At 44.3% G+C, this 25,419-nt stretch overlaps 1 non-coding gene across 1 annotated transcript; it reads left to right on the top strand.

The window, feature by feature from the left end:
- Positions 1-410: 410 nt before the first annotated feature.
- On the top strand, positions 411-493 carry trnal-uaa (transfer RNA leucine (anticodon UAA)). The gene has a single exon. It is a non-coding gene; the product is annotated as a tRNA-Leu (tRNA).
- Positions 494-25,419: the final 24,926 nt, after the last annotated feature.

Raw genomic sequence — 25,419 nt, 5'->3', positions numbered from 1 at the left:
AGAGGTTTCGTGTAAACGCTACAGGCGTGCCAACATCTTTTTCAAACTTCAAGCTGTTTATCCCGGTTGGCTCTTCTCTCTTGCAGGGTGATGGCAAACTTCTTGAGAGAGGGAGTCTCCTACGAAAGGCTGCTCTTTGTCAAGAGTGGAGACAACAGGAACAGACTTCAAACCGACATTAATTACTGAGAGCAGGCGAAAATGTCTTTGGAAAAGAGGAAATGACTGCTGACCGTAAACAGAGCTCACGCTCAGCTCCGGACAAGTGCTCCTCGTTAGTATAGTGCTGAGTACCCCTGCTTGTTGCGCGGGTGACCGGGGTACGTTTCTGTGACAGGGCGCTGGTTTAATTTTTTTTAATTGTTGAATCATATTTAAATGTTAAACAACTGAACAGCACCTAGCTGGAGACCAGGATGGCCGAGTGGTTAAGGCGTTGGACTTAAGATCCAATGGACAAATGTCCACGTGGGTTCAATCCCCACTCCTGGTAGTGTTGTAATAAGTTTTAAGTGACAGAACACTTTGATGATTTACACTCTATTTAAATATGAATTTACTAAATTTCAGTTCAGTTCTCTTCACTCCCACTCCCTGGCATAACTGAACTCTCACTATCGCATACTGAAGGCTTTACATGCATTAGCTGTGATACAGCTCCCAATAAAGCCGGAATCAAACAGTTTGTTCTGTTTCTCATGGTGATCCTCTTCTCGATCCAAATGAAATGTTTAATATGATGCATCGAGAAAAAAAAAAGGAGTGAATTTCCGCCTGTAATGATTAATGCCCCATCAAACATTTTGTAACATCCCCGGAAGATTATACAGTAGAATCCTGGTTTGTGGCTTAAATTCAAGGTAAACAAGACTAAGGAAACGAGTTGGAAACTTGATGTCGAACTGGAATTTAAGTACCCGGAATATTTCACTACATAGGGCAATATGTGCCAGAGAGGAGCACTTTAAATCCCTTCGATAGCTCAGTTGGTAGCGCGGCTGACTGTATTAGAAACAGTTAGGAATCCTTAAGTAGCTGTTTCGACTCCAGCTCGAAGAAAGGTGCTTTTGTGAACTTTAATCAAATAGTTAAAATAGCGAATCTTTTTCACTCAGACGTTGATCAAAAGCTCAATAAACGATGAAGCAGTGGCTCTTGTTCCGAATTCAGCTAACATCTGGTTGTCTTGTTTTGGCCAAGATCTGATCTTTGAATTAAGGGACTACGCTGTCTGATTTGTAATTCAAAAGTAGATACAAATGTCACTGTTTTCAAAGGATAGGTACTTAATTGGCTTTATGATTTGGTATTGATTTTGTATCATTATATTATTACGTTTGTGCTTTCTGTGTTTTTTATCGTATTGTGAACTTATTTTTTAAACAAATGCTAACAAAGGCAAACACAGCACAAATCTGTTTATATCAGCGGTGAATTGTACATTTTTATTAAGAACAATCTACTGTATTTTTAGAAAAAAATGGCATACTGTGCACGATATGTTGCAGAAAGACAACATGATATTTTCATAATTATTATTTTAATCATTTAACAAGTATGAGGTCCCGGATCCAAATCTTCAGTTTTGATTTTTTTTAAAGTGATATCTTCTCTTTCTCTCGTGGAAATCACAAGATGTGAGCAAATGTTTTTTGTTCTTTTTTTTTCACGTTGCGATCCAAAGAGCCTCAGACGCACAGTCTGACAGTAACCAAACCAGAATGGATTCTGCTGGGAGCCGGACTGAGCTCATTCTCACTCCCTGTGCTGAAAACAGAATTATCTCTTCCCCAAACATCGTCTACAGCTGCTAGATATTGCTCTGCGTCCTACTGCTCCAGCAATTCCTTTGACCAAAGACAGATCACTTGTGCGCTTTTAAACTTCTTGCCACTACAGGCTCTTTGATGACTCATGCTGACTGTCCTGTGAATCCAAAAGAAAATGTTAAAGCTGATACATTTTCTATTGTAATTTGCATCTAACTACAACATTCCTGGAAAAGAGATTTTATTCGTTGCGTGCAATCGCTATCTTTTACTTTACGTATGGTAGTGGAAATAGTTTTAAAAATGTTTTCTAAAGAAGATTGTATTGCCAGGACCTGCCTTTAGCGCTCAGTAGCGATGACGCTGTTGATATAGATGGAGAAGAAATGTAAGATGAATTGATGATCTAAGCTAAAATATCCCTAACACGCCTCCTGTAACAGTGTTTGTATTCATAGCAAGTAATATTTTTTTTCAAACCCGAACGTTGCTTTTGCATTAAGTGTTATGTAACCATTAGCGGTTTTGGTAGCTTCTGAAGAGCGCACTTTTCCAAACTGAAGCCTATAAGAACATTATTCAAGATGCACCATGGCCCAGAACGTGTATCGGGACAAGGATTAACATCAATTGAAAGTACTCCCAAATAAAAGACTTGACGGAACAATTGAAAGAGTAGGCAAGTATTAAAAAAACACCATAACTTTTCGGCTTCCAATCTCTTTCCAGGTTCAGGCTTTGTAAAATGACATGATTAGTGGAGTCATGCTGCGGTTGTGAGTTCAAGCCTCACCTGGAGCAGCCCGGTTTTCTGTCTTGACAGGTAAACAGTGTTTTGTGTTATTTGCTAAATGGAGAGAGGATTCTGTGTTAATTGTGCTCCTCCTGGGAGAGGTCAAGATGAGAAGTTCACGAGGCTGGTGGTAAATATCCTGTCCAGGAATATCGGGGCTGTAGGGGGTCAGATCTATAGATGTAGTAAACACATCAGTGGAGACGGTGTGTCTGCTCTCTGTGAGAGAGCCGGGCGGAAAGAATAATCTGTGGTCGGGGAAGAAGAGACCCTCGTTGGAAGAGCGGCGCTCCACACAGGAGAGAATGAAAAAAAATCTTTTTCAGGGACGCTGATTGTTCTCTTTGGGGGAATTAAAAGCACTTGTGGCGAGCGACCTCGTGGCGCAACGGTAGCGTGTCTGACTACAGAACAGAAGGTTACATGTTCAAATCACGTCAAGGTCAGCTGATGAGTTTGCAGGTGCTGCTGGTGCTGAACCTGGAAATTACACCACGCAGTCGGGTTTTAGCTGTACACCACATAGGTAATCGAACAAAGTAACAGCGCAGTACAGAACACCCAGTCAGGAGCTTATTCAGTGAATCATCATGAACATGACAAGAGAAAAGGCATACTACACATCCGTGAAACATCACGTCCGGCTTTAGAGACAGTGACATCAGAGAATGGAAGTTTCAGACTGCTTTTTTTGTTACAGGTTCAACCAAACCTGAAAGTTAGGGAGTGTTTGGTCACTTTTGTATGAAAAAGTGTCTGAAGCCTGTAATTATAATTTGTCCTTTTTTAATTGTGGTTGAAATCCACTCCCATGTACCAAGACCTTACAGTATATTCATGTTTGCTTAAATGACTAACGCTATTGGACATTAGCTGGTGTTTTTTGTAACGATTTGCTATTTCATGCAGGAAAGAAAGGAAACCAGACCCAACGTTTGCTTTCAGGTGCGGTCTATTTACATAACGGACATCTATTTCTGAGGAGCCTGATTTAAATCACACAACCCCGGTAGAAGTCGAATCGACAATCTAATAAACCGAAATCAGACGCGTTATCCATTAAACCACCAGCCCGTCACGTAAATGAATTGCACCATGGTGAGTTCAGCGCCGCTCCTAGTAATACTCCACCCCCATCTTAAATTTCTACGTGAGAAACATGTTTTCCAAATTTTTATCAGTTTTTAAAAATCATCACTTTTAAGCAGACAAAGCCTTTATGTGTCGCTCTGAATTTCTAATTGATTTATAATTTAAAGAAAATAGCGTTTTGTTCCACAATGGCGTGAAATTATCACGTCTTTCGCTCTACGTCTCTCTAGTAGTAAAGCAGACCTTGCTAGGTGAGCATTTGCTCCGGTAAATTAGGTCACTTTTCATGTTAACTCACTTCTTCTAAACACAACATTTCCTGGTGCACGTTTTCTCCATGAAAAAAGACATTTTCCCTTACATGATTACTCGTTTTTTTTTTCATCAAAGAGTACAGAAAGAAGAAAGAAAGAAAGAAAGGAAAAGTGTCGAACTCTGTCGCACGTGGGAGATGTCAAGCGCATTGGACATGAAAAGTGCCCGATAAAAGCCATTTCTGTACGTTTCTCTTAGTGTCGGGGCCCGAATGTAAAGGAGGCAACATGCTCAGCCAGCCGACTCAGCTTACTGAACGCAGGTGTCTCCGAGCGGTGTGTCCAAGGGGCAGTAAAAGAGGAGAATTCTGCCGGCGCCGTGGCTTAGTTGGTTAAAGCACCTGTCTAGTTAACGGGAAATCCTGGCTCCAAATCCCAGCAGTCCATCGCCTGTGTTGCACTAGACACCCTGTAGATAATCAAAAGCATATTAAGCTCCCTGGTAATGAAATTGGCGGATAAAAGCCATTTCACATCCTTTCTCAACTTGCTCAGTGAGCAGGCTCACTGCACACCGAACGAAGATATAACAGAGCAGTGTGTCCAACTGGCTGAAAAAGGGCAGTGCTTTGCCGGCGCTGTGGCTTAGTTGGTTAAAATGTCTATCTAATAAACAGGAAATCCTGGGTTCAAATCCCAGCAGTGCCTTACTTCCTGTCTTCACCCTCAGTTTATTGTTACAGACAATATGCTTCTGCATTATGTTTAAATGAAGTTTTCATTTCGCTTTTGGCACAACTTGTTTTTCAAGAAATCCACACATTGCGAAAGATAAAATGCTCATCTTTCTTATCAGTGCAAAAGAATTACTGCCAGCTGGCAAGAAAATGACAATGATTTTTTTTTTTTACTTTAGCCAAAAATCTGTGAATGTAGAAAAAATACAAAAAATGTCAGTTTCTATGGCACACTCAGTCAGGGTGTCCTTCAGTTAAACACAACGTTGGTAGATCAAACGCACCCAGAGACACACTTCGAATTAATCCGATCTAAACATTACCTTCTCTAAATGTGATTGAGTTTCTTTCCACGTCCTTAGACATCTTGATGTTTGCAGAGATTTTCAACTTTTGACACCAGTCAAACTACAAGTAAATAGTGGAGTACCTAAGTCAATATCATTTATATGTGAATATAAATGTAAACATCAATATTTCTGCTGTCTCCTGAGAAACACAAGTATAGAGTCAAAACACAATAAATAATGCTAAAAAGTTATTCAGTTAACACCCAGATGTGACAAAACACATTTAATACTTACATCCCCTTTAAATATGTATTTCCTTAATATCAGTTCTCTTCCCTCCCCAGGATACCTGCAAATTCACTATAGCATATTAAAAGCTGTGTGTAAGTCTTACATGTGTTCTGAGTAGTATAAAGCGACACCTTTCGTCAAACTTTTGACAGGTACCACGCCCCCTTTTCCAGCCAATGGGAGTCAGCGGTGGTTGGCTGTCCCGCCCCCTTGCCAGCCAATGGCGTGTTGTTATTTGTGCATGTCCCGCCCCCTCAGGAGCCAATGGTGTGTTGTTAAGGGTCGGAACTCCCGCCTTCCCCCCCGGCCAGTCGGTCCGGAGCCTCAGGGTCCCAAAGCCCAAAGACGGCGCATCCCTCGCTTTAGGTGTGTGAAAGTGTGTATTGGTTTGGAAGGGGACCATGTCTGCAGCGGGGTTGAGTGCGCTCTATTATAAACCTAGGGAATCGGGTAGTTACAGCGGCATGGAGAGTCTGGTGTGAGCTGCGAGATCCCGGGGTGTGAGCGGCGCCAGCCGCGGCCGGGTGGCCGAGTGGTTGTCCGGCCAGGCTGCTTATACGCTGCACAAGCCGTGTCTCAAAAGCAGCAGGGTTGTAAGCACACACACACTGACTGCGTAAAGTCTCACGGAAAGAACTCGCAGGACAAACACCATGTGAAATGTGAACCGATTTATTTCAACAGTAGGTGTTTCAAACACTGAAACAACGCAGCACACACGCGTTACCGGCTCCTGTTTGCATTCAACAATTAAATGTTGGTGCGGAAAATTAGTTCGGTACATGTAACCACCACCCCAACATTGCTGAGAAACTTTGAGGCATCTGAAAAAGCATTCATAACCCCCTTCCGCTCCCCATGTCTAAAGCCATGCGAACCACACTGGGCGATCCGATCTAGCAGAGCAAAAACATTTGCCTGCGTAATCAGCGGGATGGTGTTACCACAGGTTCTGTGCAAAACACACTGTATTTTGGAATACACACTGTAGGCTTCCCCTACACCCCAGGCTTCCATTTCTGATCTGAAAAAATCAGATCTGCAATAATTTCACTCAAGTTCTTGACATACACATCTATCTCTTTAACAAATTTAAGGATATTAGCATTCGACTCTTTGTTTTGCATATCAAGCTTTGTAGAGAGAAGTGTGTAAAGCACTCTTAGTAAGCATTCAGACGTATACATTCGAAATTCTTCACTCTTCGGACGATGGCACACCCGGGTCTGTAAAACAGAGTGAAATCTGTATTCACATTTTACATAGATCTTTTTTTTTGCGTCTGTAAAAATAAGAATAGTGTTTCTTTTGCAACGCATCAAAAGTCACATCTACTAATTTTTCATCCAGCTGTTCAAGTATGGTGTGTACATGCTCGTATGGGGAGCGGTCCTCAATTATATTTTTCAGCAACTGTTTTATGCACCGCTCAGTGTCATTTCTAATGGTGTACGAACCCAGACACCTGGCGGTGTACAGAACAGTCGATAAAATTCAGGCTAAACTATGAGACTTATAAATTTCTAAAGCGGCAAACATCACATCTTCAAACCCATCTGTGTAGCCGACAGACAGGTATGTGTGACCCCGCTGCCCAGGATGGTCAATCAAACAGGCCGGGCAGTCATCAACCAGGACCCTCTTTAAACAGTGTTTGAAGATGCAATAAACTACTGCTTTCACAATCTGGGGCATAACATCGGGCTCATTAGGGACATCGTTAGCTAAACCTGGTTGGGCATCAGCTTTATTAACATTTGGCCGAACACACAAGCATAGACACGAAACATTCAGTTGTGCCGGTAGGCTGAAGATTGACCCGTCCACATCCTCTTTATTCTATTAAAGGAAAAAGAAAAGAAAGGCTTAAAAAACTTTTGAGCTAAGGTTTTTCGTTAATATTTACCATTTGTAGCGTGGTATCATCGCTAGCACCCGGCCGTTCTTCAACATCTGGTACCCCAGCTGAACTCACACCCCCGCTGCTGTCACAGGGTGCAGAGGGTGGGGTCGGGTTTTGCTAAAAAGAAGACCAAGTATTAAAATGACATACGCTAAGCACCGATACAACAATTCCACGATCAGAAAAAATATTTTAGCCGCCTACCTCTTCACTTTGTAGAGTAGCAGACCCCGTTGTTTCTCCACACAAAGAAGCCATCTTCGCAGCTCCTAACAAGGGGCGGTGTCTGACAGCTCCAAGGACGCGCTGCGACCCTGTCAGTCCGGAGCGTTTAAGAATATGCGCCAATGGTGTAACCACGCCTACATAACACAAGACATTTTTCAATTGGATGTGATGCTTTAAAACGCATCACAACCAATGTTGTGATGACCCCCCCCCCCCTTGTTTTATCGAGAGCGAAAAGTATTCACATGTCAGTTTAAAAGTTTTAAACTTTAAAAGTATTAACACACAACGCAAACACAAATGATGGGTTTGCCCAGAAAAGAAATTTTAAACACACGGGGTTGGTCTTAAAGTTTTTAAAATAATGTAATAAGACACAGTTTATTTTTAATAAAACATTCGCGACAGCTTTTTCGAAAGTTTGAGATAAATTTCCACACATCGCAAGCGTAAAAGTCTTTAAGGTATTAATAAACAACAAATGATGGGGTGTTGTTCTTCATACTTTAACGGATTGGTCTTAAAGTTTTAAAATCACGTATTAGAGATAATTTGAGATGTTTTGGAGACATGCGGTGTGTGTGTGTGTGTGTGGGGGGGGGGGTTAGTTAAAGTGGCTTATGCACATCGAACACACAGAGCCCGTTAAAATCCAACACACGTTAACCACGGCCTGTGAGTTCAAGGTTGGCCCATATTTTCTGGATGGTTATGCTGTAATTGACAGAGTGCCGACAGCCTTTGAGTTCAACGGTTGCTTTTTTCACGGTTGTAGCGTTTGTTATTGTGAAAACGATTTTAATCCGCTGACAAACACTACTTTTGGCTGGTTGTACAGAAAGACGATGGTTAAAATTAATTTTCTCAGAATGAGAGGTTTTAACGTGCGTGTTTTGTGGGAGCATGAGTTCAGAGACATGCTTGTTGAAAATGGAGACTTGGGTAAATTTCTAACAGCTGCGCAGTTACCAGAGCCTCTGCAACCGCGCGATTCGCTTTTTCGGGGAGAACAAATGCTATTTGTTTGCATTACACAGCGCAGCCCGGTGAAAAAATTCATTACTATGATTTAACCAGTCTGTATCCGTTTGTGAACAAAACTAAAAAATACCCACTGGGGTATCCCCGAATAATATATAACAACTTTGGAGATTTAAAACGGTATTTCGGTTTAGCGAAGGTGAAAGTTTACCCACCCAGACGTTTGTACTTTCCAGTTCTTCCAACCAAAATTGACAAAAAACTGTTTTTCACGCTGTGTCATAGGTGTGCTGAAACAAAACAGACCACACCCTGTGAGCACGGTGATGAAGATCGCGCCTTGACTGGTGTCTGGTGCACCCCCGAATTACAGAAGGCCTTAGACCTGGGGTATAGAGTGTGTAAAATTTACGAAATTTGGCATTTCGAAAAGGATCTTTTTACCGACTACATCAAACTGCATCTGAAAGGGAAGCAGGAAGCTTCGGGGTTTCCAGAGTGGTGTACAGATGTCGAGAAACAACAAAGATATATCTGCGAATATTATGAAAAAGAGGGTGTCCGGCTGGACCCCGGCAACATTAAAAAGAATCCGGCCAAAAGACAGCTTTCAAAAATTGCCTTGAACAGTTTGTGGGGCAAGTATGGGCAAAGAAACAATTTACCACAGACCACCATTGTGAGAAACCCCGATGAATTGTTCAGGTACTTATTTACGCCATATCATGAGGTGTCAGCCTGCGAGTTTATCGATGAAAACACAGCCTGTGTTACGTGGAAACACACTAAACACCACTATACGGGCCATTCAAACACTAACATTTTCATCGCTAGCTTTACAACCGCCTATGCCCGCTTGGAGTTATACAATCTGCTAAATGCTTTGCAAGGCCGTTGTCTCTACCATGACACAGATTCCGTTATCTTTGTGAGCCGGGAGGGTGAGTGGAATCCGGAACTGGGCGACTTTGTGTCAACGTTTGTGTCAACAGGACCCAAGTCGTACAGGTACAAACTGTCTGGAGGGAAAGCCTGTTTAAAGGTAAAAGGCATTACGCTCAATGTGAACAATTGTGAAAAAGTTAACTTTGAGAGTCTGCGGGACTTGGTTTTTGACTATGGCGTTAACCCTTATGCAGAGTGCCGGGAATTTAAACACATTTCTATTCAACAGCCGATGATCGTGCGTGTTAAAAAGGATTGGCGCATTGAGACCCGGACCTTAAAGAAAACCCAGAAGGTGGTGTACGACAAGCGGGTGCTGCAAGAAAATTTGACATCGTTGCCCTACGGATATTAACACGATGGATGTCAGGTTAAAACACCCTTTTTCGTGCATTTTGTCCGGACCCTCGAATTGCGGTAAAAGTTATTTTATAAAACAGCTCTTGGAGAGCGGTGATACCGTTATGACTCGTAAACCCGAAAACATAGTCTGGTGTTACAGCTGCTGGCAACCTCTATACGACGAGTTGCTTGTGAAATTTCCATACATTCAGTTTATAGAAGGACTACCGACGTCGTTTTCCGACGACCAGCTACTGCCGCCGGGTAGAGTAAATTTGATTATAGTGGATGATTTGATGGAGTCTGCGTGTGAAAATAATGAGATAGAAAAAGCTTTTACCAAATACGTACACCACCGAAACCTCAGCATCATGTATATCGTCCAAAATGTGTTTTGTCAAGGCCGGAAAAGTAGAACCATCGCGTTAAATACAAAGTACATGGTGCTGTTTAAAAACCCTAGAGATAAACTACAGATTACAACCCTGTCCCGGCAGATGTACCCCGGTAAAGCCAAATTTTTTTTGGAAGCGTTCGATGACGCTACTAAAAAACCTTTCGGTTACTTGTTGGTGGATTTAAATGCCGACACCCCAGATGACTATCGCTTGCGAACAGGTCTTTTCCCCCCAGATGTAGCCACGGCTTATGTGTTTAAAAAATCTAAAAGTCGGTGATCTCACAACCACCGACTCAGTCGAAAAAACACGTTCGGGGCGTCGTCATGTCTTCACGCGTTCGGAGAAACCTGACTCTCTTAAATTTTCTGGTAAAAGCCACCCCCAAACAGCGGAAAGCTATTCTCTGCGGGGCTACAAATGATCTTGTACAGGCCATAGCTGAAATCGCCTTGAATACCTTGAAAGGGAACATACCGTTATCTGCTAAGCAGTTTGGGACCCTGAAGAGAAAGCGTAAGCTTATAAAGACTTTGAGTCGAAAGGGTCTTTCTCTTAAAAGAAAGAGACTCTTGGTGAACCAGTCCGGTGGTTTTATCGGGGCCCTGTTGAGTATTGCAGTACCACTGATTATGGGGCTTCTACAACGTCGATAATGGAGCACGCTGAAAAAATGTACCTGGTACCTCAGAAACAGCTCGATCGACTCCGAGAGCGGTCTGGGTTCGAAAGCGATGTAAGAAAAATAACCGCCCGTCGCCTGGATGATGAAATGCGTGACATTCTGCAGAACTCGCATCTGGCCGAATATGAAAAAGTGAAATTGTACATCCAGGTGTTGCAACGGTATTTGACATTAGTACGCCAGGAGACTTCCGAAAAGGGGACATTAACCGTTGTACTACCGGAAAATGCACCCACCGAACTATCACGTACGTTCGCGCAACCGCCGTCATCGAGCGAGGCTGACTTTGAGTATATTTTGGACAGCGTGTCTCAGAGGTTCCGGAGAAATGCCGAGATATTGTTAAAGACCATGGCCCGCAATGAAACACTAATAGCCTGGAATGAAAAGGGGGAATTTGTGTACAAGGGGGCACCCGTTGAGGGCTCTCACATGATTGATCTTGTCAGGGCTCTCACGCAGCAGCAAGCAGTTGCTGGCGGTAAGAAGCCAAAAGGTTGGGATGTGTTCATGGAGGCTATGGCTGAAATCAACGTGCCGGGCACCTTGCTAGCCAACGCTGGTAACCGAGAGCTACTTGAAAAATTCAAGGCTGCCCCGCCGGGGTGTGCCGCGTCGGCCAAAACTTTAAAACAACCGGTAGAGTTGTCGACGGTCGACCCGGTCTCTAAGATAACCGCTGAAAGGAGACGATCATTAATACCTAGACCCACATGGCTGTCTTTGTAACATTTTTTTCTCTGGGTCTGTGTGTTTGTGTTAAATGACTTGAAATGTATATTAAAAAGCGTGCGCAATATGTTTAAAAATGGTTTGTCTGTAACATGTATTAAAAAAAGCTTGAGCGCTGTAACAGCGAATGTATAATAAAAATATTGTGTTGATTTTCATCCATGTTTTGTGTTCTTTTTAAATAATAACCACACAGACGTCGAAATGGTTCGATTTCATTTTTATTTTAGACGACCGATTAACATTTATGACATGTTTTAAATTGTCGTAAACACCCGCATAATTGAACATTCGTATTTTCAAAGGGCTTGAAAGGGTACAGGGGTCTCCGTCTCACGACACGACGTCGGTTTTTCAGAAACATTTCCACCATGCGGTCATTCTGGATTGCATCCGTAGAATAAAGTTCTAAAATGTTTCTAAAAGATAAACCTTTACATCTATGGTATAGAAAAAAGACGCAGTGTAGACCGCAGGTCACTGCAAAAGAATCTTGCAATTATCTGTTATTGTAAAATATGGAGTTAGCATTTCTGTTTAAGAAATCATTAATGTTCTTGGGAAAGAAAAAGGCTTCGGGTGAAAATCCGTAGGAGTCGAAAAATTCTGCGCCCTCGTCGTCGGGTAAGTAAATAGCCAGCCAGTGTTCACCGGGGCGGTCGTGTGGGTGAGTATTAACTATTAAACTCAGAGGGCGCCGCGCCAGTCTCTCGCTCGGTAGGGCATCACTGGGGAACACGCCTAGAAAACTGTCTCGGGTATAGCGGTCTCGGGTTAGAATGTCTTCCAGCTGTTTGGTGTTCATCTTTATGTGCAGGTTGTGTGGTCTCCAAGTGCTTTTTAGCTGAAGTCGTAAATGACTTGACGTCTCATATCCAGCTCTATCACGTTGTCGAACAGCGCGTACACAACCATGTTAACTGTAGTGGGTAGCGGGAGCGCGAAGCGTATTTCAGCTCTCAGATTACCCGTTTTGATAAGTGAATAATGTCCTGTGCACTCGTCGTCGGGGCTGAGGTTGAAAGCGAACAATGTGTAACCGCGCGCGTACTCCTCGCGGTCCACCAGAACTGGTTTGTCTTTCAGACGCTTCCCGGCTGTTTCCACCAGATTAAAATATTCACGGACGCAATGTCCATTCTGGAAGTCTGGTTGAAGCGGTTTAGTGGGGATTTGTTCCCCGTCCGCGTAGAGAGCCAGAAAGTTAACGTTGTAGTGTTTAAAATTGAAGGGGTTTTGGGTAAAACTGCCGCTGAATGCCGCGTTGTCCACAAACCCCAAAATGACCACTTTGGGTAACTGCCCGAGAAAGAGGTTTTCTTGGTTACACACACGGCTCCCTGCTGGCAGGCTGAAGACTTTCATCTGTACGCGGTCTATGGGGTATTTAGCGTTGGCCGTCAGGAGTGCTTCGGCGTGTCCCAGTCTGACCCCGGGTGACACTCTGACTCTTTTCACAAACAAAGATGCAGAGAGTACGCTCAGTTTGTGTTCTCCGGCGTTGTTCATTAAGCAGAAAGCATCTCTGTTTCGCGTGAGTTTTATTTTCAGGTCTACGCCATTCAGAAGTAGTTTGTCCTGAAAAAACAGGTCAGCGTGAATGTGACCCAGGAGCTCCAGTTTTCGGCTTTGTGCCGTGTATGATGCTCTTTTTCGGAACCCCTGATTGGGACCATCCAAAATTGTGGACTCGTGTTCCCCGGCTGTGTCTTTGTAAAAGAGACCTGTTGAATACTGCGTCTTCAGCGTCTCTTCACTGTAGTTCAGGACCGACTCTATAAAGGCTCTGTAAGGATAGCAGTTGTTGCTCTGGCTGATCAATCGGTCTCCTACGGTGATGTCAACCTGGCTGAAGTTGGCAGCCTATGGGGTAGTTCACCAGGCTCACACGGGCTGCCGCATCAATGTCCCGACCGTCTGCTTCCGTTATTTTACAGGTCAAATAGAGCAGCGTGTTGTTTAAATCTAAATAATCTTCACCGTTGCCTGCGACGTAGAACTCCAGAGGTGCGTTTTCCGTGAGGGCCGTGAGGGGTGGAACTTCTATGTAAAAGCTTTTCTCGACGCTTGTTTGGGTAGGTGCTAATTGAAATATGTCCAGCTCCGACTTGGCGCATTCTGCAGACCCGCCGTGAACAAAAGCCATGTTTAAAATATGTCTCGTTTCGTGTCGCGTTGATTGCGGTGTGTCACGCTCTTCTTGGTCGACCTGAAGCTTCTATGAGTTGCCTGTCTGCGCTTAGCCGTTCTTTTATCAGGTTTCGGCGGCCCCCGACGGTGGGATGATGACGTCTGTCTTTTTCTACTGACACCCCTGCGGATGTATGCTAGACCCGAACCTTCCTGCTGATGTGCAGCCACCTTAGACATGACCGCGCTTGTAACGTTGCCGACCACGTCTTTGGCGATGTTTTTAGCTGCCGATGCCATGTGCGGCTTAGCTATTTCAAACCCGCGTTTCAGAAAAGGCACGGCTTTTCTAAATAGCGCTCTGAAAATACCCCCGATACCAGCGCCGTACTGAACCGGTAGCCCTGAAAATCCTGGTAATCCATAACCAGCCTGTTGTTTGTAGTAGTGCGTATACAGAGAAGGATCCCCTAGCTCTTGATGACCGTCATCCTTTTAGATGTTTGACGCTTTCACAGGTCTGAAATGCAGCTTGACGATGACCTTTCCAAATGCAAATGACACGTGTTCGTTTTGATCCGTCTTTATTTCAATAGTGATGTTGTTAAAATGGTCGATGCTCACCGGCACGTAATGGGGTTTGTCGTACAATACTGTGACAAATTCACCATCCACGCCTCTGAAGGGCACACAACGCAAAAGCGGTGCGTAGACGTCGCCTACTAACTGGTGTTCTATGATATCGGTGTATATATACATGGTGTTAAATCCGCCAGTCATATCGACGGGGTGCGGTGATTTTACACCCGCTACACCCGAATTGAAACCCAACATCCGCGCTAGGCGATTACGCAGCTGCATAACAAACCGTTTATCACTAACAATCCTTACCGACCGGCTAATGGGGTTGTATTTAAGACTTACAGCCGATAACTTGGATTTTTCAGCAGCCCGTTTCATTTCATGCAAGAGCTGCTCGATGTTGCCGTAGTACCCTCTCGGTAAGGTACAGGTCCAGATAGTCTTGAGCTCCTCGCTGATGAACAGAAAAACTTCGTCTTCATCAAAAGTGTTTAGTGTATTCGGATAGTGTAGTTCGACCAGGCCCACATCCCAGCCCCCGTCCAGGTCAATCGCCTTTGCCAGATGCTCTGTGAAGCAGGCGTTAGTGTTCTTTGGAAACATCTTTGACGATGAATTACTGGCCAGCGTCACATAGAAACCATTGGGGTTCATTTTTCACCACCTCTATATGTCTCGGACCTCAGAAGCCTTCACCCAACTATTGAATTTATCGCTCCAGCCACGCCACTTTACCAAAAGCTGTTTGTTTTTGCCACGACCCCTGGTTGCTAAAATCGTTTGGATGCGGTAGACGTTCTCAACATCCGGGTTTATCTTCTGTAGCTCTTCGGCATAGAAGGAACCCTTAATATTGTCGCCTGCGTAGTCCTGCAGTTTGTAATAGGGTCTCAGAGCCGCGGACCGCTCTTTGACAATGAAAATTTCATCTGTGAAGGTCTGTTCATATCCCTTCTCAAACACTCCCTTTATTTTGGACACCCGCACGCGATCACCCACATTAAATGAAAACTTTGACGGTTTTCTCTTAAAGTGCGCGTCATAGACCGTTCTCCACACCTCAAGGGAGTTGTCGGGCGTAACAGAAGCCGGGGTTCGTTTAATAGTCGTGTGGTAACTATGGTTATAAGCGTAAATAAGATCTGAAAGGACGTCGATATAACGAAAGGTGTTTTTGTGTGTCGGGTACCTCCACATTTTTGTTTTAATAGTTCTGTTAAACCTCTCGACCACACTAGCCTTCACATCGCTGGCCGTATTGAAATGTTCAATATTCTCACGTTTGAGAAAATTTTGGAAGGTCCTGTTAAGAAATTCATTACCCTCGTCCGTTTGTAGCTTTTTAGGAGCACGCCCCTCTTGCAGTATATTTCGGAAAGCGCCTGTCACGGCCCCACCAGTCTTGGTTTTCAGCGGCACGGCCCAAGCGTATTTAGACAGCATGTCTATACACATTAAGATGTAACAGAAACCGTCGTTGAACGCGTGGTGTTCTCTCATGTCCACCAAGTCGGCCTGCCACTGCCAGTCCATTTCGGACACCAGCGTCCTGTTTCTCTTAAAACGTACGCGCGCCGGCTTGTGCAGCGTATAAGCAGCCTGGCCGGACAGCCACTCGACCACCCGGCCACGGCTGGCGCCGCGCACACCCCGGGATCTCGCGGCCCGCAACAGACCCCCTGCGCCGCCGTAACTGCCCAATTTCCTAGGGTTATAATAGAGCGCACTCAACCCCGCGGCAGACATGCTCCCCATTCCGAACCAATACACACTCGCACACACGCAGGGATGCGCCGGCTGGGGGCTTTGGGACCCTGAGGCGCCGGGGCGACCGGCCGGTGGGGGTTCCGAACCACACCATTGGCTCCTGAGGGGGCGGGACATGCACAAATAACAACACGCCATTGGATGGCTGGGGGGCGGGACAACCAAACACCGCGGACGACCATTGGATGGAAAAGGGGGCGTGGTACCTGTCAAAAGTTTGACGAAAGGTGTCGCTTTATACTACTAACACGCAAGAGAGTTGTCACTCAGAGTGTCAAAGGGTCGATGTATACTGGGGCTCAGTTGAAATGCAACTTCAGGACTTTTCCGAATTATGTCACACGAAGAGAGCACAGCCCTTTCCGCCCTGCCGCGTGTGTCTCGGTAACTCGCTGTGATCGTATAGTGGTCAGTACTTTGCGTTGTGGCCGCAACAACCCAGGTTCGAATCCGTGTCACGGCAGAATAGGGGCGTCTGCTTTTACTACTCGCACAAATGAAGGCAAAAAAAAAGCCAATCGATGTGAACGAACGGCGCTTTACAGAGGAGTACTGCCCGACTGGATCGTTGATGAACGACAGAGGCCACTCCGACCTCTTCTCGGTTTTCTTCAATGACTTACTAAGGATCTTCTTCACATTCGCCCATGCAGGGGAAGCCAGTTACACCAAAGCAAACGCAGGAAAGTGCATTTCAAGCAGAGACCAGGAGGGACTTGTTTACACCGAGAGTGGGCGGAGAATGGAACAATGCGCCCAGCCCTGTTGCTGGAGCCGATTCTTGATGAGCTCTTGGGCTCACTAAGAGGCCCCCGCTGGATCCTAATCTTTCTGTTGTTCTTGCAGGTCCTGCGCTGCTTTTGAGCCGACAGAGCTCGAACTGGTCTGTCGGCACAGCCCAATTGCAAATGATCGGCTCCGCGTACAGAAGGAACGTGCGTTTGGTACAAGAGTGCACGAAGGCACTGGAACAAATGAGCGGTCGCTCAAGACCTCTGTGAAGTACAGGAGCGTGCAAAACGAGGCTGTTTCCACCCAGTCTCGAACCGGGGACCTTTCGCGTATTAGGCGAACATGATAGCCGCTACACTACGGAAACCTGAAGGGACCGTTGCTGGTGTCTCGCTTGTGTTTCGGGCTGAGAAAGGGACGCGTCACTTTAGGCAGGGGGCGCTGGAGAGAGGAACAAAGGGCGCGATGAAACAAAATACCGAAACCCGGGATCTTTAGATCTTCAGTCTAACGCTCTCCCAACTGAGCTATTTCGGCGGTGCGCAAAGCCCACAGCCACCTGCTCCAGCCTTCCTGTGTTGTGGCATGAGCGCACCAAGAGTAGCGGGAGAGTGTTGCAGGAACGTCACTCAGAAGGAAAGCCACCCAGCTGCGCCCTCTGAGCTCTGTCCAGCGCATCTTCCTCGCATGGACTCCTGCCTGCGACGGGCAGGAAACAATTAGCAAGAACAGAACGACACCCCATGGGTGTCTCATGACCGCACCTTAGGTTGTGACAAGTGCAGGTGTGAGGGGTTGCCGGGATACTTTGGAGCAGAGTTTGGGCGGAGGGGGGGCGGGAAAGCAGACAAAGAGGTGACACCTCAAGGTCTGCACGATCACAGCTCTCCGCCGCCCCAGGCTTCCGCTCGATAAGCTACTGGACACACCCGCCCCTCCTCACACAGACCGTGGAAAAGCCCCCGAGTGGGAGGGCTCTCTCTTCCTCCCAGGAGCTCTTGGACACGACGCACAGACAGGGCGCGGGGAGCCGCAGCCTGCAAACACGGCTCCAGGCAGGACTCCACTCCGCAGGAGCCGCAGAGCAGAGGAGATGAGGGCAGCTTAGCTCCTGTGCAGAGACCTGAGCTGTTGTTGCTGTGGATGCTGTCTTTTCTGCACTCGGGGTAGGACATCAGGAAGCACATTGAAGCGCTGCGACATGCACTGTACAGATCCCGCCACTACTGGGCCCGATTTCCCCGGATCGAAACCGGGCGGAAACAGGCCCGTTTCGTTTGTTGCCACGCACACTGTTTAGGGATTCGCCTAGCGCTGTGATCGAACAGACCCACTCATGTCTTAGTGTGGCGGGTCTGCACAGTGGATGTCGCAGCGCATCCTGCTTTCACTTCAATGCATGTCCTGATGAACCCTGGTCTCCCGGGTGACAGGTGGGGATACTTGCCACTATACTAACGAGGAAGACATCGCTCTCTGCTTAGTGTGCAAAACACTTACTTGCAGCATTGTGGGTGCTGTGGTTTAAATGCTATTGGTTTGTGAACAGAATACCCCTATCCCAGTACATTGTGCCACATTAAATAAACACACGAGAAAAAGAGATTCAGAACGCAAAGCTGTGTCAGTGTTCTGTGTAAAAAATCGGTTTGAACATCATGGGAGCTGTGTTTAATAAGCTGCTGAGTAAAGAATATTTTAATCTTCTTGCTGTCAGTAGTATTTTGCATATAGTTGACTCTTACCTGAATGAAAACAGGACGTAAAGGAAGGGTTTCAGAATTCAGAAAAAGCTTTATTCCCGTGCTTACAGTCTGGGTAATTGGAGACTGCACAGTTATGCTTCCTATGGTCATATACGGGTTTTTCGCATGAAGCCGTATTGAACAGTATTTCTCGCGTTGTGAACTTGTGTATACAGCGGTCCCCCGGGTTCCAGTTAGTGCGTAATTACTCATCGATGAAAAACCGGAGGTTTAAAAAAAGATAATTAGCTCACTGATACTTTGATGTAGAGGCTGTGGAAATATCCACGTCGTGGTCTTTAAAATGCATTTGGTTTGAAGGCGTTCTGTGCTTCCGTTGCGAAGATATGGACAAAAGAATATTCGTGCTTGGTCCAAAAAAATGTAATATAAACGAAAAAGTAAAGGCTGAGAAAGCATTCACAATGTATTTTATGCACAAAGCAAGTATTCTCGCGATTCTAAGAGGTTTCGTGTAAACGCTACAGGCGTGCCAAAATCGTTTTCGAACTTCAAGCTAACTTTACCCCGGTCTGGTACCATAGGTCACGTACAGTAGCTTAAAATCCCAGTCATGTTTTTTTTCCTATCTTGTGGTACATAACGTACCATTTCGGACTATCACAAAGGGCTTGATTTCGTTAAATGCATGTATTCATTTCCTTTCTGGAAAACTTGTATTTCAAGAAATTCACACAGCTTGCGAGAAATTAAATTCAATTCTTGATTATCAGTGCAGAAGAAATATTGCCAGCTGGCAAAAAAATATTTTTTTTTTAACCGGAAAGTTGTGATGTGAGACACGAATCCACCATTCCGTCTGTGTGGCGCATTCGGTTGTTAACTGAAAAGTCGGTGGTTTGAGTCCACCAAAGGACGGGTTTCTGTTGCGATGTAAACATTGTCTTCGCAAAGGTCGATTGGATTTCTCAGCGAAACCTTTACCATTTTAATATTTGCAGGAAATGCGAGTGCTTAACACGTGTCAGAATCACCGGGAAATGTCCAGTTACTGTATGCCCAACATCGCAACTCCCCAGAAAACCATATTCACCCAAGAAAAGAGTTGAAGGATCTGATGAGGTTAGTTATGAAAGTTATGAAAGGAAGTTGATGTGGAGCTGTTAGCCGTAAAAACTCCTTAATGTCCTTAATGTCTTTGATGTCATCAGCGATAAACTGCATTCAGCAAAGATAAAAAGAAAATTATCTTTGCTTACTGCCCTGTCTTTCGGACACCTGAAGAAGGCTCCACAGCCGAAACATTGTGATTCTTTTCTTCTCTTTTCAGCTGGAATAGTCCTTTACTTGTTCCTTTGCAGCCTACGCATGCTGACGCAGCTACCCACCCGATATCTAACATTCTATAATCACAACTATGAATGTCCACTTTGGGTATTTTTTCCATGATTATTTATTATTATTATTTATTCTGTCATTGAAGCATATTTTATGTCATACTGAAGTGTCATAATCACTGAAAAAATATTTTTTTTTCATTTAGAAAGTAAGAAAATGATAAATCACTAGGAATTGCATTTAGCCTGTTCTGATCTAGATTTTCTATATACTTTAACATGCCATGTTCACAATGTCACAACTCATAAATGAAACAGTGAAGTGTTGTAATTACAAATGTACATAGTGCCGGGACATTGAGATGTTTTGGTAATGAGTAAGGAGGGACATGCAATGTTCACAGGGTCAAATTTATAAAACGCTACAGTAAAATTTCTTGTATTTCGGGATTATGAGAGCCTGTTACATTGTGTCTCACACCTCAGTGTCAGAATTTTGAGACATTTTTATAACCAGGGGTAGGTTCATAGCAATAAGCAGAAAGTGCGATCATCCTTTGCTCATCCTCGGTTAACCATATATTCTCATATGCCATGTTCTGAATGTCCCATTTAAAACTGCTATATTAAAATTAAGACTTTTTATGATCAGAAGGCAAGGTTGTGGTAAATATGCATAAAGTGAAAGTGAACTTATGTTTTGCCTTTGTCTTGTTATTGTGAGTTTTGAAAATTGGTTTTCGATTTTCTGAAATGTGTTTCACACAAAAATGCAATTTGGATAGTCACTACTTATATATTCCCCTTTACTGAGGATATGTACAGTAATCCATCCCGATTAGTATTTTTAAAAATTACTGTAGAGAGCCATCAGAAAGGGAATGAAAACTTGCATTAAACAAAATCAAGCTGCATGTAATCATTCATAGTGATACATTTTGTAAGACAAGACAAGAAGAAAGACACTGCTGGGATTTGAACGCAGAATCTCCTGTTTAATAGGAAAACACTTTAACCAAATCAGCCAAGATGCTGTCAGAGTATTAACATCATGTCTGCATCAGTGATTACAGCTGACTATCGCTGGAGGACAGTTCACTGTGAACAAGTCAGCCTGCATAATGAGGGGAAGAGACCAGCCTCTGTGATGCACTATAGAGTTACAGTAACCTTCTATCCAACTGTTCTATGCTGCATTCTACCCTAATGGTAAATATTGATTTCCGTGCGTGTAATATTCATTTTTTTGTCAAATATTATCAAGCACAAATTTTGTTGTTGAAAATAAGCCTTGTGGTTTTCAATGTTGTGATCCTTTTCCCCCACTGTCACCCAAATTGATACACTGTGCTTTGACAATTCTTCAGGCGATATTGTTTAGAGGAGCTCAGTAGAATTAGTTTGCGTATATAAAGTATTTCTTTTCCCTTTAATCCTTTAAAACATATTACATTTTCAAAATATTGTATCTTTCTTCCTACTAATTGTAGCGGCAATGCTTGTAAATAAGACAGAATTAAGTGTTGTTGTGCTTTCCCAAATGAGGCCCCATCTCTCTCTTCATCTCTGTGGTGCAGCCACAGAGAAGCTATTCAGGCAGGCTGATTTAAAGATGTTTTCTTTTGATAAGGGACAGCTCCCAAATGGGGATGCATTTAGCTAAGTCTGGCTATCATGATCAATGGGCATCCATTGGCGCCTATCTGTCTAGGGAGTGCCAGATGGACATCTGGACTGCATTCCTAAGTGTCAGGAGTAAGTGACTCATATCTCACCTTGATCAACCAATCAGGGACTGGTAGGGCCGAGAAACCCACGTGGGTCTCTGATGCCCATGAAACTTTCATCCAATAAACGAGCTGAAGTTCCTCCAGGTAAAAACAGGCAACACAGAGCTCCAAGACTATTCTAAAGGGCTGTGAGACAATTCCAGGGCAGGACGGCCCAGGAGCAGAAAGGCTCCCAAGGGCAGAACATTCTCGCAGCGCGCCTCCTGACCATCCTGAGACTCAGCCTGGACAACCACGGAACGGCCAGTGTGTCCGAGTGCCAGAACTTTGCTTTGTTCTAAGAGTCGAGAGCGGTGGTTGCCAGAGAGTAACCAAATGATCCACCCCAGGTTAGCACCAGCAGCAGGCCTCGTGAACAGGTCGGAACTGTGGACAGCTGAATCACTATTCAGAACTATCGCTTCATCAGGAACGAACTGGTCTTCTTCCTGACCTGCTGGGACCCACAGTCATCTTTTCTCCTGTGCACAAACTTCGCTAGTTTCAGCCAAAACTAACTAGCCGGTCTTCAGAGAGCATCAGCAGCGCAACGTCGTGTGATCCACTGTCCCAGCCTGAGGAACAGACAGTCAGCCCGTCTCTCAATAATAATAATACGGTGTGTGATCTCCTGTCCCAACCTGAGGAACAGACAGGAGTGAGCCAGTCTCTCAATAATAATAATACAGTGTGTGACTTCCTTTCCCAGCCTGAGGAAAAGACAGTGAGCCTGTCTCTCAATAATAATAATACAGTGTGTGATCTCCTGTCCCAGCCTGAGGAGCAGACAGCGAGCCTGTCTCTCAATAATAATAATACAGTGTGTCATTTCCTGCCCCAGCCAGAGGAACAGACAGTGAACATGTCTCTCAACAATAATATAAATAAACTGTGTGATCTCCTGTCCCAGGCTGTGGAACAGACAGTGAGCCTGTCTCTCAATAATAATAAAACAGTTTTTGATCTCCTGTCCCAGCCTGGGGAACAGACACTAAACCTGTCTCTCAATAATAATAATCCAGTGTGTGATCTCCTGTCTTAGCCTGAGGAACAGACAGTGATCCTGTCTCTCAATAATAATAATCCAGTGTGGAATATCCTGTCCCAGTCTGAGGAACAGACAGTGATCATGTCTCTCAACAATAATATAAATAAACTGTGTGATCTCCTGTCCCTGTCTGAGGAACAGACAGTGAGCCTGTATCTCAATAATAATAATAATACATTGTGTGATCTCCTGTCCCAGCCTGGGGAACAGACAGTGAGCCTGTCTCTCAATAATAATAATACAGTGTGTGATCTTCTGTCCCAGTCTGGGGAATTGAAAGTGAGCCTGTCTCTCAGTAATAATAATATAGTGTGTGATCCACTGTCCCATCTTGAGGAACAGACAGGAGTGAGCCAGTCTCTCAATAATAATAAAGCAGATTATCATCTCCTGTCCCAGCCTAAGGAACAGTCAAGAAAGAGCAAGTCTCTCGATAATAATAATACAGTGTGTGATCTCCTGTCCAAATCTGAGGAACAGACAGTGAGCCTGTCTCTCAATAATAATAATACAGTTTTTGATCTCCTGTCCCAGCATGAGGAACACTGATTCTGTCTCTCATTACTAATAATACAGTGTGTCATTTCCTGCCAAAGCCAGAGGAACAGACAGTGAGCATGTCTCTCAACAATAATATTAATAAACCGTGTGATCTCCTGTCCCAGTCGGAGGAACAGACAGTGAACCTATCTCTCAATAATAATAATACAGAGTGTGATCTCCTGTCCCAGCATGAGGAACAGACAGTGAGCCTGTCTCTCAATAATAATAATAATAAAGTGTGATCTCCTGTCCCAGCCTGAGGAACAGTGAGCCTGTCTATCAATAATAATAATACAGTGTGTGATCTCCTGTCCCAGCCTGAGGAACAGACAGTGAACCTGTCTCTCAATAATAATAATAATACAGTGTGTGACCTCCTGTCCCAGCCTGAGGAAGAGACAGTGAGCCTCTCTCAAAAAAAATAATACAGTGTGTGATCTCCTGTCCCAGCATGAGGAACAGACAGTGAGCTTGTCTCTCAATAATAATACAGTGTGTGATCTTCTGTCCCAGTCTGGGGAATAGAAAGTGAGCCTGTCTCTCAGTTATAATAATATAGTATGTGATCCACTGTCCCAGCCTGAAGAACAGACAGTCAGCCCGTCTCTCAATAATAATACAGTGTGTGATCTCCTGTCCCAACCTGAGGAACAGACAGGAGTGAGCCAGTCTCTCAATAATAATAAAGCAGATTATGATCTCCTGTCCCAGCCTAAGGAACAGTCAGGAAAGAGCAGGTCTCTCGATAATAATAATACAGTGTGTGATCTCCTGTCCCAGCCTGAGGAACAGACAGTGAACCTGTCTCTCAATAATAATAATAATACAGTGTATGACTTCCTGTCCTAGCCTGAGGAACAGACAGTGAGCCTTTCTCTCAATAATAATAATACAGTGTGATCTACTGTCCCAGCCTGAGGAACAGTGAGCCTGTCTCTCAATAATATTAATACAATGTGTGATCTCCTGTCCCAGCATGAGGAACAGACAGTGAGCCTGTCTCTCAATAATAATAATAATACAGTGTGTGACTTCCTGTCCTAGCCTGAGGAACAGACAGTGAGTCTGTCTCTCAATAATAATAATACAGTGTGTGACCTCCTCTCCCAGCCAGAGGAACAGTGAGCTTGTCTCTCAATAATAATAATACAGTGTGATCTCCTGTCCCAGCCTGAGGAACAGTGAGCCTGTCTCTCAATAATAAAAATACAGTGTGTGATCTCCTGTCCCAGCCTGAGGAACAGACAGTTAGCCTGTCTCTCAATAATAATAATGCAGTGTGTGATCTCCTTTCCCAGCATTAGGAACAGACAGTGAACCTCTCTCTCAGTAATAAAAATACATACAGTGAGCCTGTCTCTCAATAATAATAATTCAGTATGTCATCTCCTGTCCCTCCCTGAGGAACAGTGAGCCTGTCTCTCAATAATAAAAATACAGTGTGTGATCTCCTGTCCCAGCCTGAGGAACAGACAGTGACCCTGTCTCTCAATAATAATAATAATAATAATAATAATAATAATAATAATAATAATAATAATAATAATAATACAGTTGTAGTGTGCTCTCACGAGGCACCAGTTCTGTAGGGTTTGGGCATTTACTGGGACAATTATTAATTGTAGCAGTAAATAATAAAATGATTCTTTTAATGGCCTTAGAATCCAACCATGCGATATAACTCAAACAACGCATACACACAGGTACTAATACACGAGGAAATATTTATTAATAAAATATTTATACATAAAATATGCATGTAAACCTAACAGATCTTATCGAGAGGGTTATCAGAATACAAAAGGTATATATTCAATCAGTTACGAAGAGTTACATATATCAAGAGGACATACGTTCAGTATATCATTCATTCAGACCGTTTCGTAAATGAACTTGGTTATAACTTCTACATTAGATACTCAAAACAAGTACATAACTCTTAGGAATTAAATTGATATCAACTGGTTGGAATAACAATTGAATTCTCGAGCTGTGATGCAGTGCAGTTGAATGCTAATCCAATCTCTGGGGATGTAGATATCCTGCGGGCTCTCTGGCTCCGTGCCAGGCTGTGCTGTGTGGCTTGCGACGGTGCGCTGCTGATGCTCACTGACCGGCTAGTTAGTGTTGGCTTTAACTAGCAAAGTTTGTGCACAGGAGAAAAGATGAGTGTGGGTCCCAGCAGGTGAGGAAGAATACCGGTTCGTTCCTGATGAAGCGCTAGTTCTGAATAGTGATTCAGCTGTCCACAGTTCCGACCTGTTCACGAGGCCTGCTGCTGGTGCTAACCTCGGGTGGATCGTTTGGTTACTCTCTGGCAACCTCCGCTGTCGACTCTTAGAACAAAGCAAAGTTCTGGCACTCG

This window comes from Lepisosteus platostomus, chromosome 5 (genome assembly GCF_059453375.1).
Source record: "Lepisosteus platostomus isolate fLepPlt1 chromosome 5, fLepPlt1.hap1, whole genome shotgun sequence".
Taxonomy (NCBI): domain Eukaryota; kingdom Metazoa; phylum Chordata; class Actinopteri; order Semionotiformes; family Lepisosteidae; genus Lepisosteus; species Lepisosteus platostomus.
This window is presented reverse-complemented; position numbering and strand designations above follow the sequence as displayed.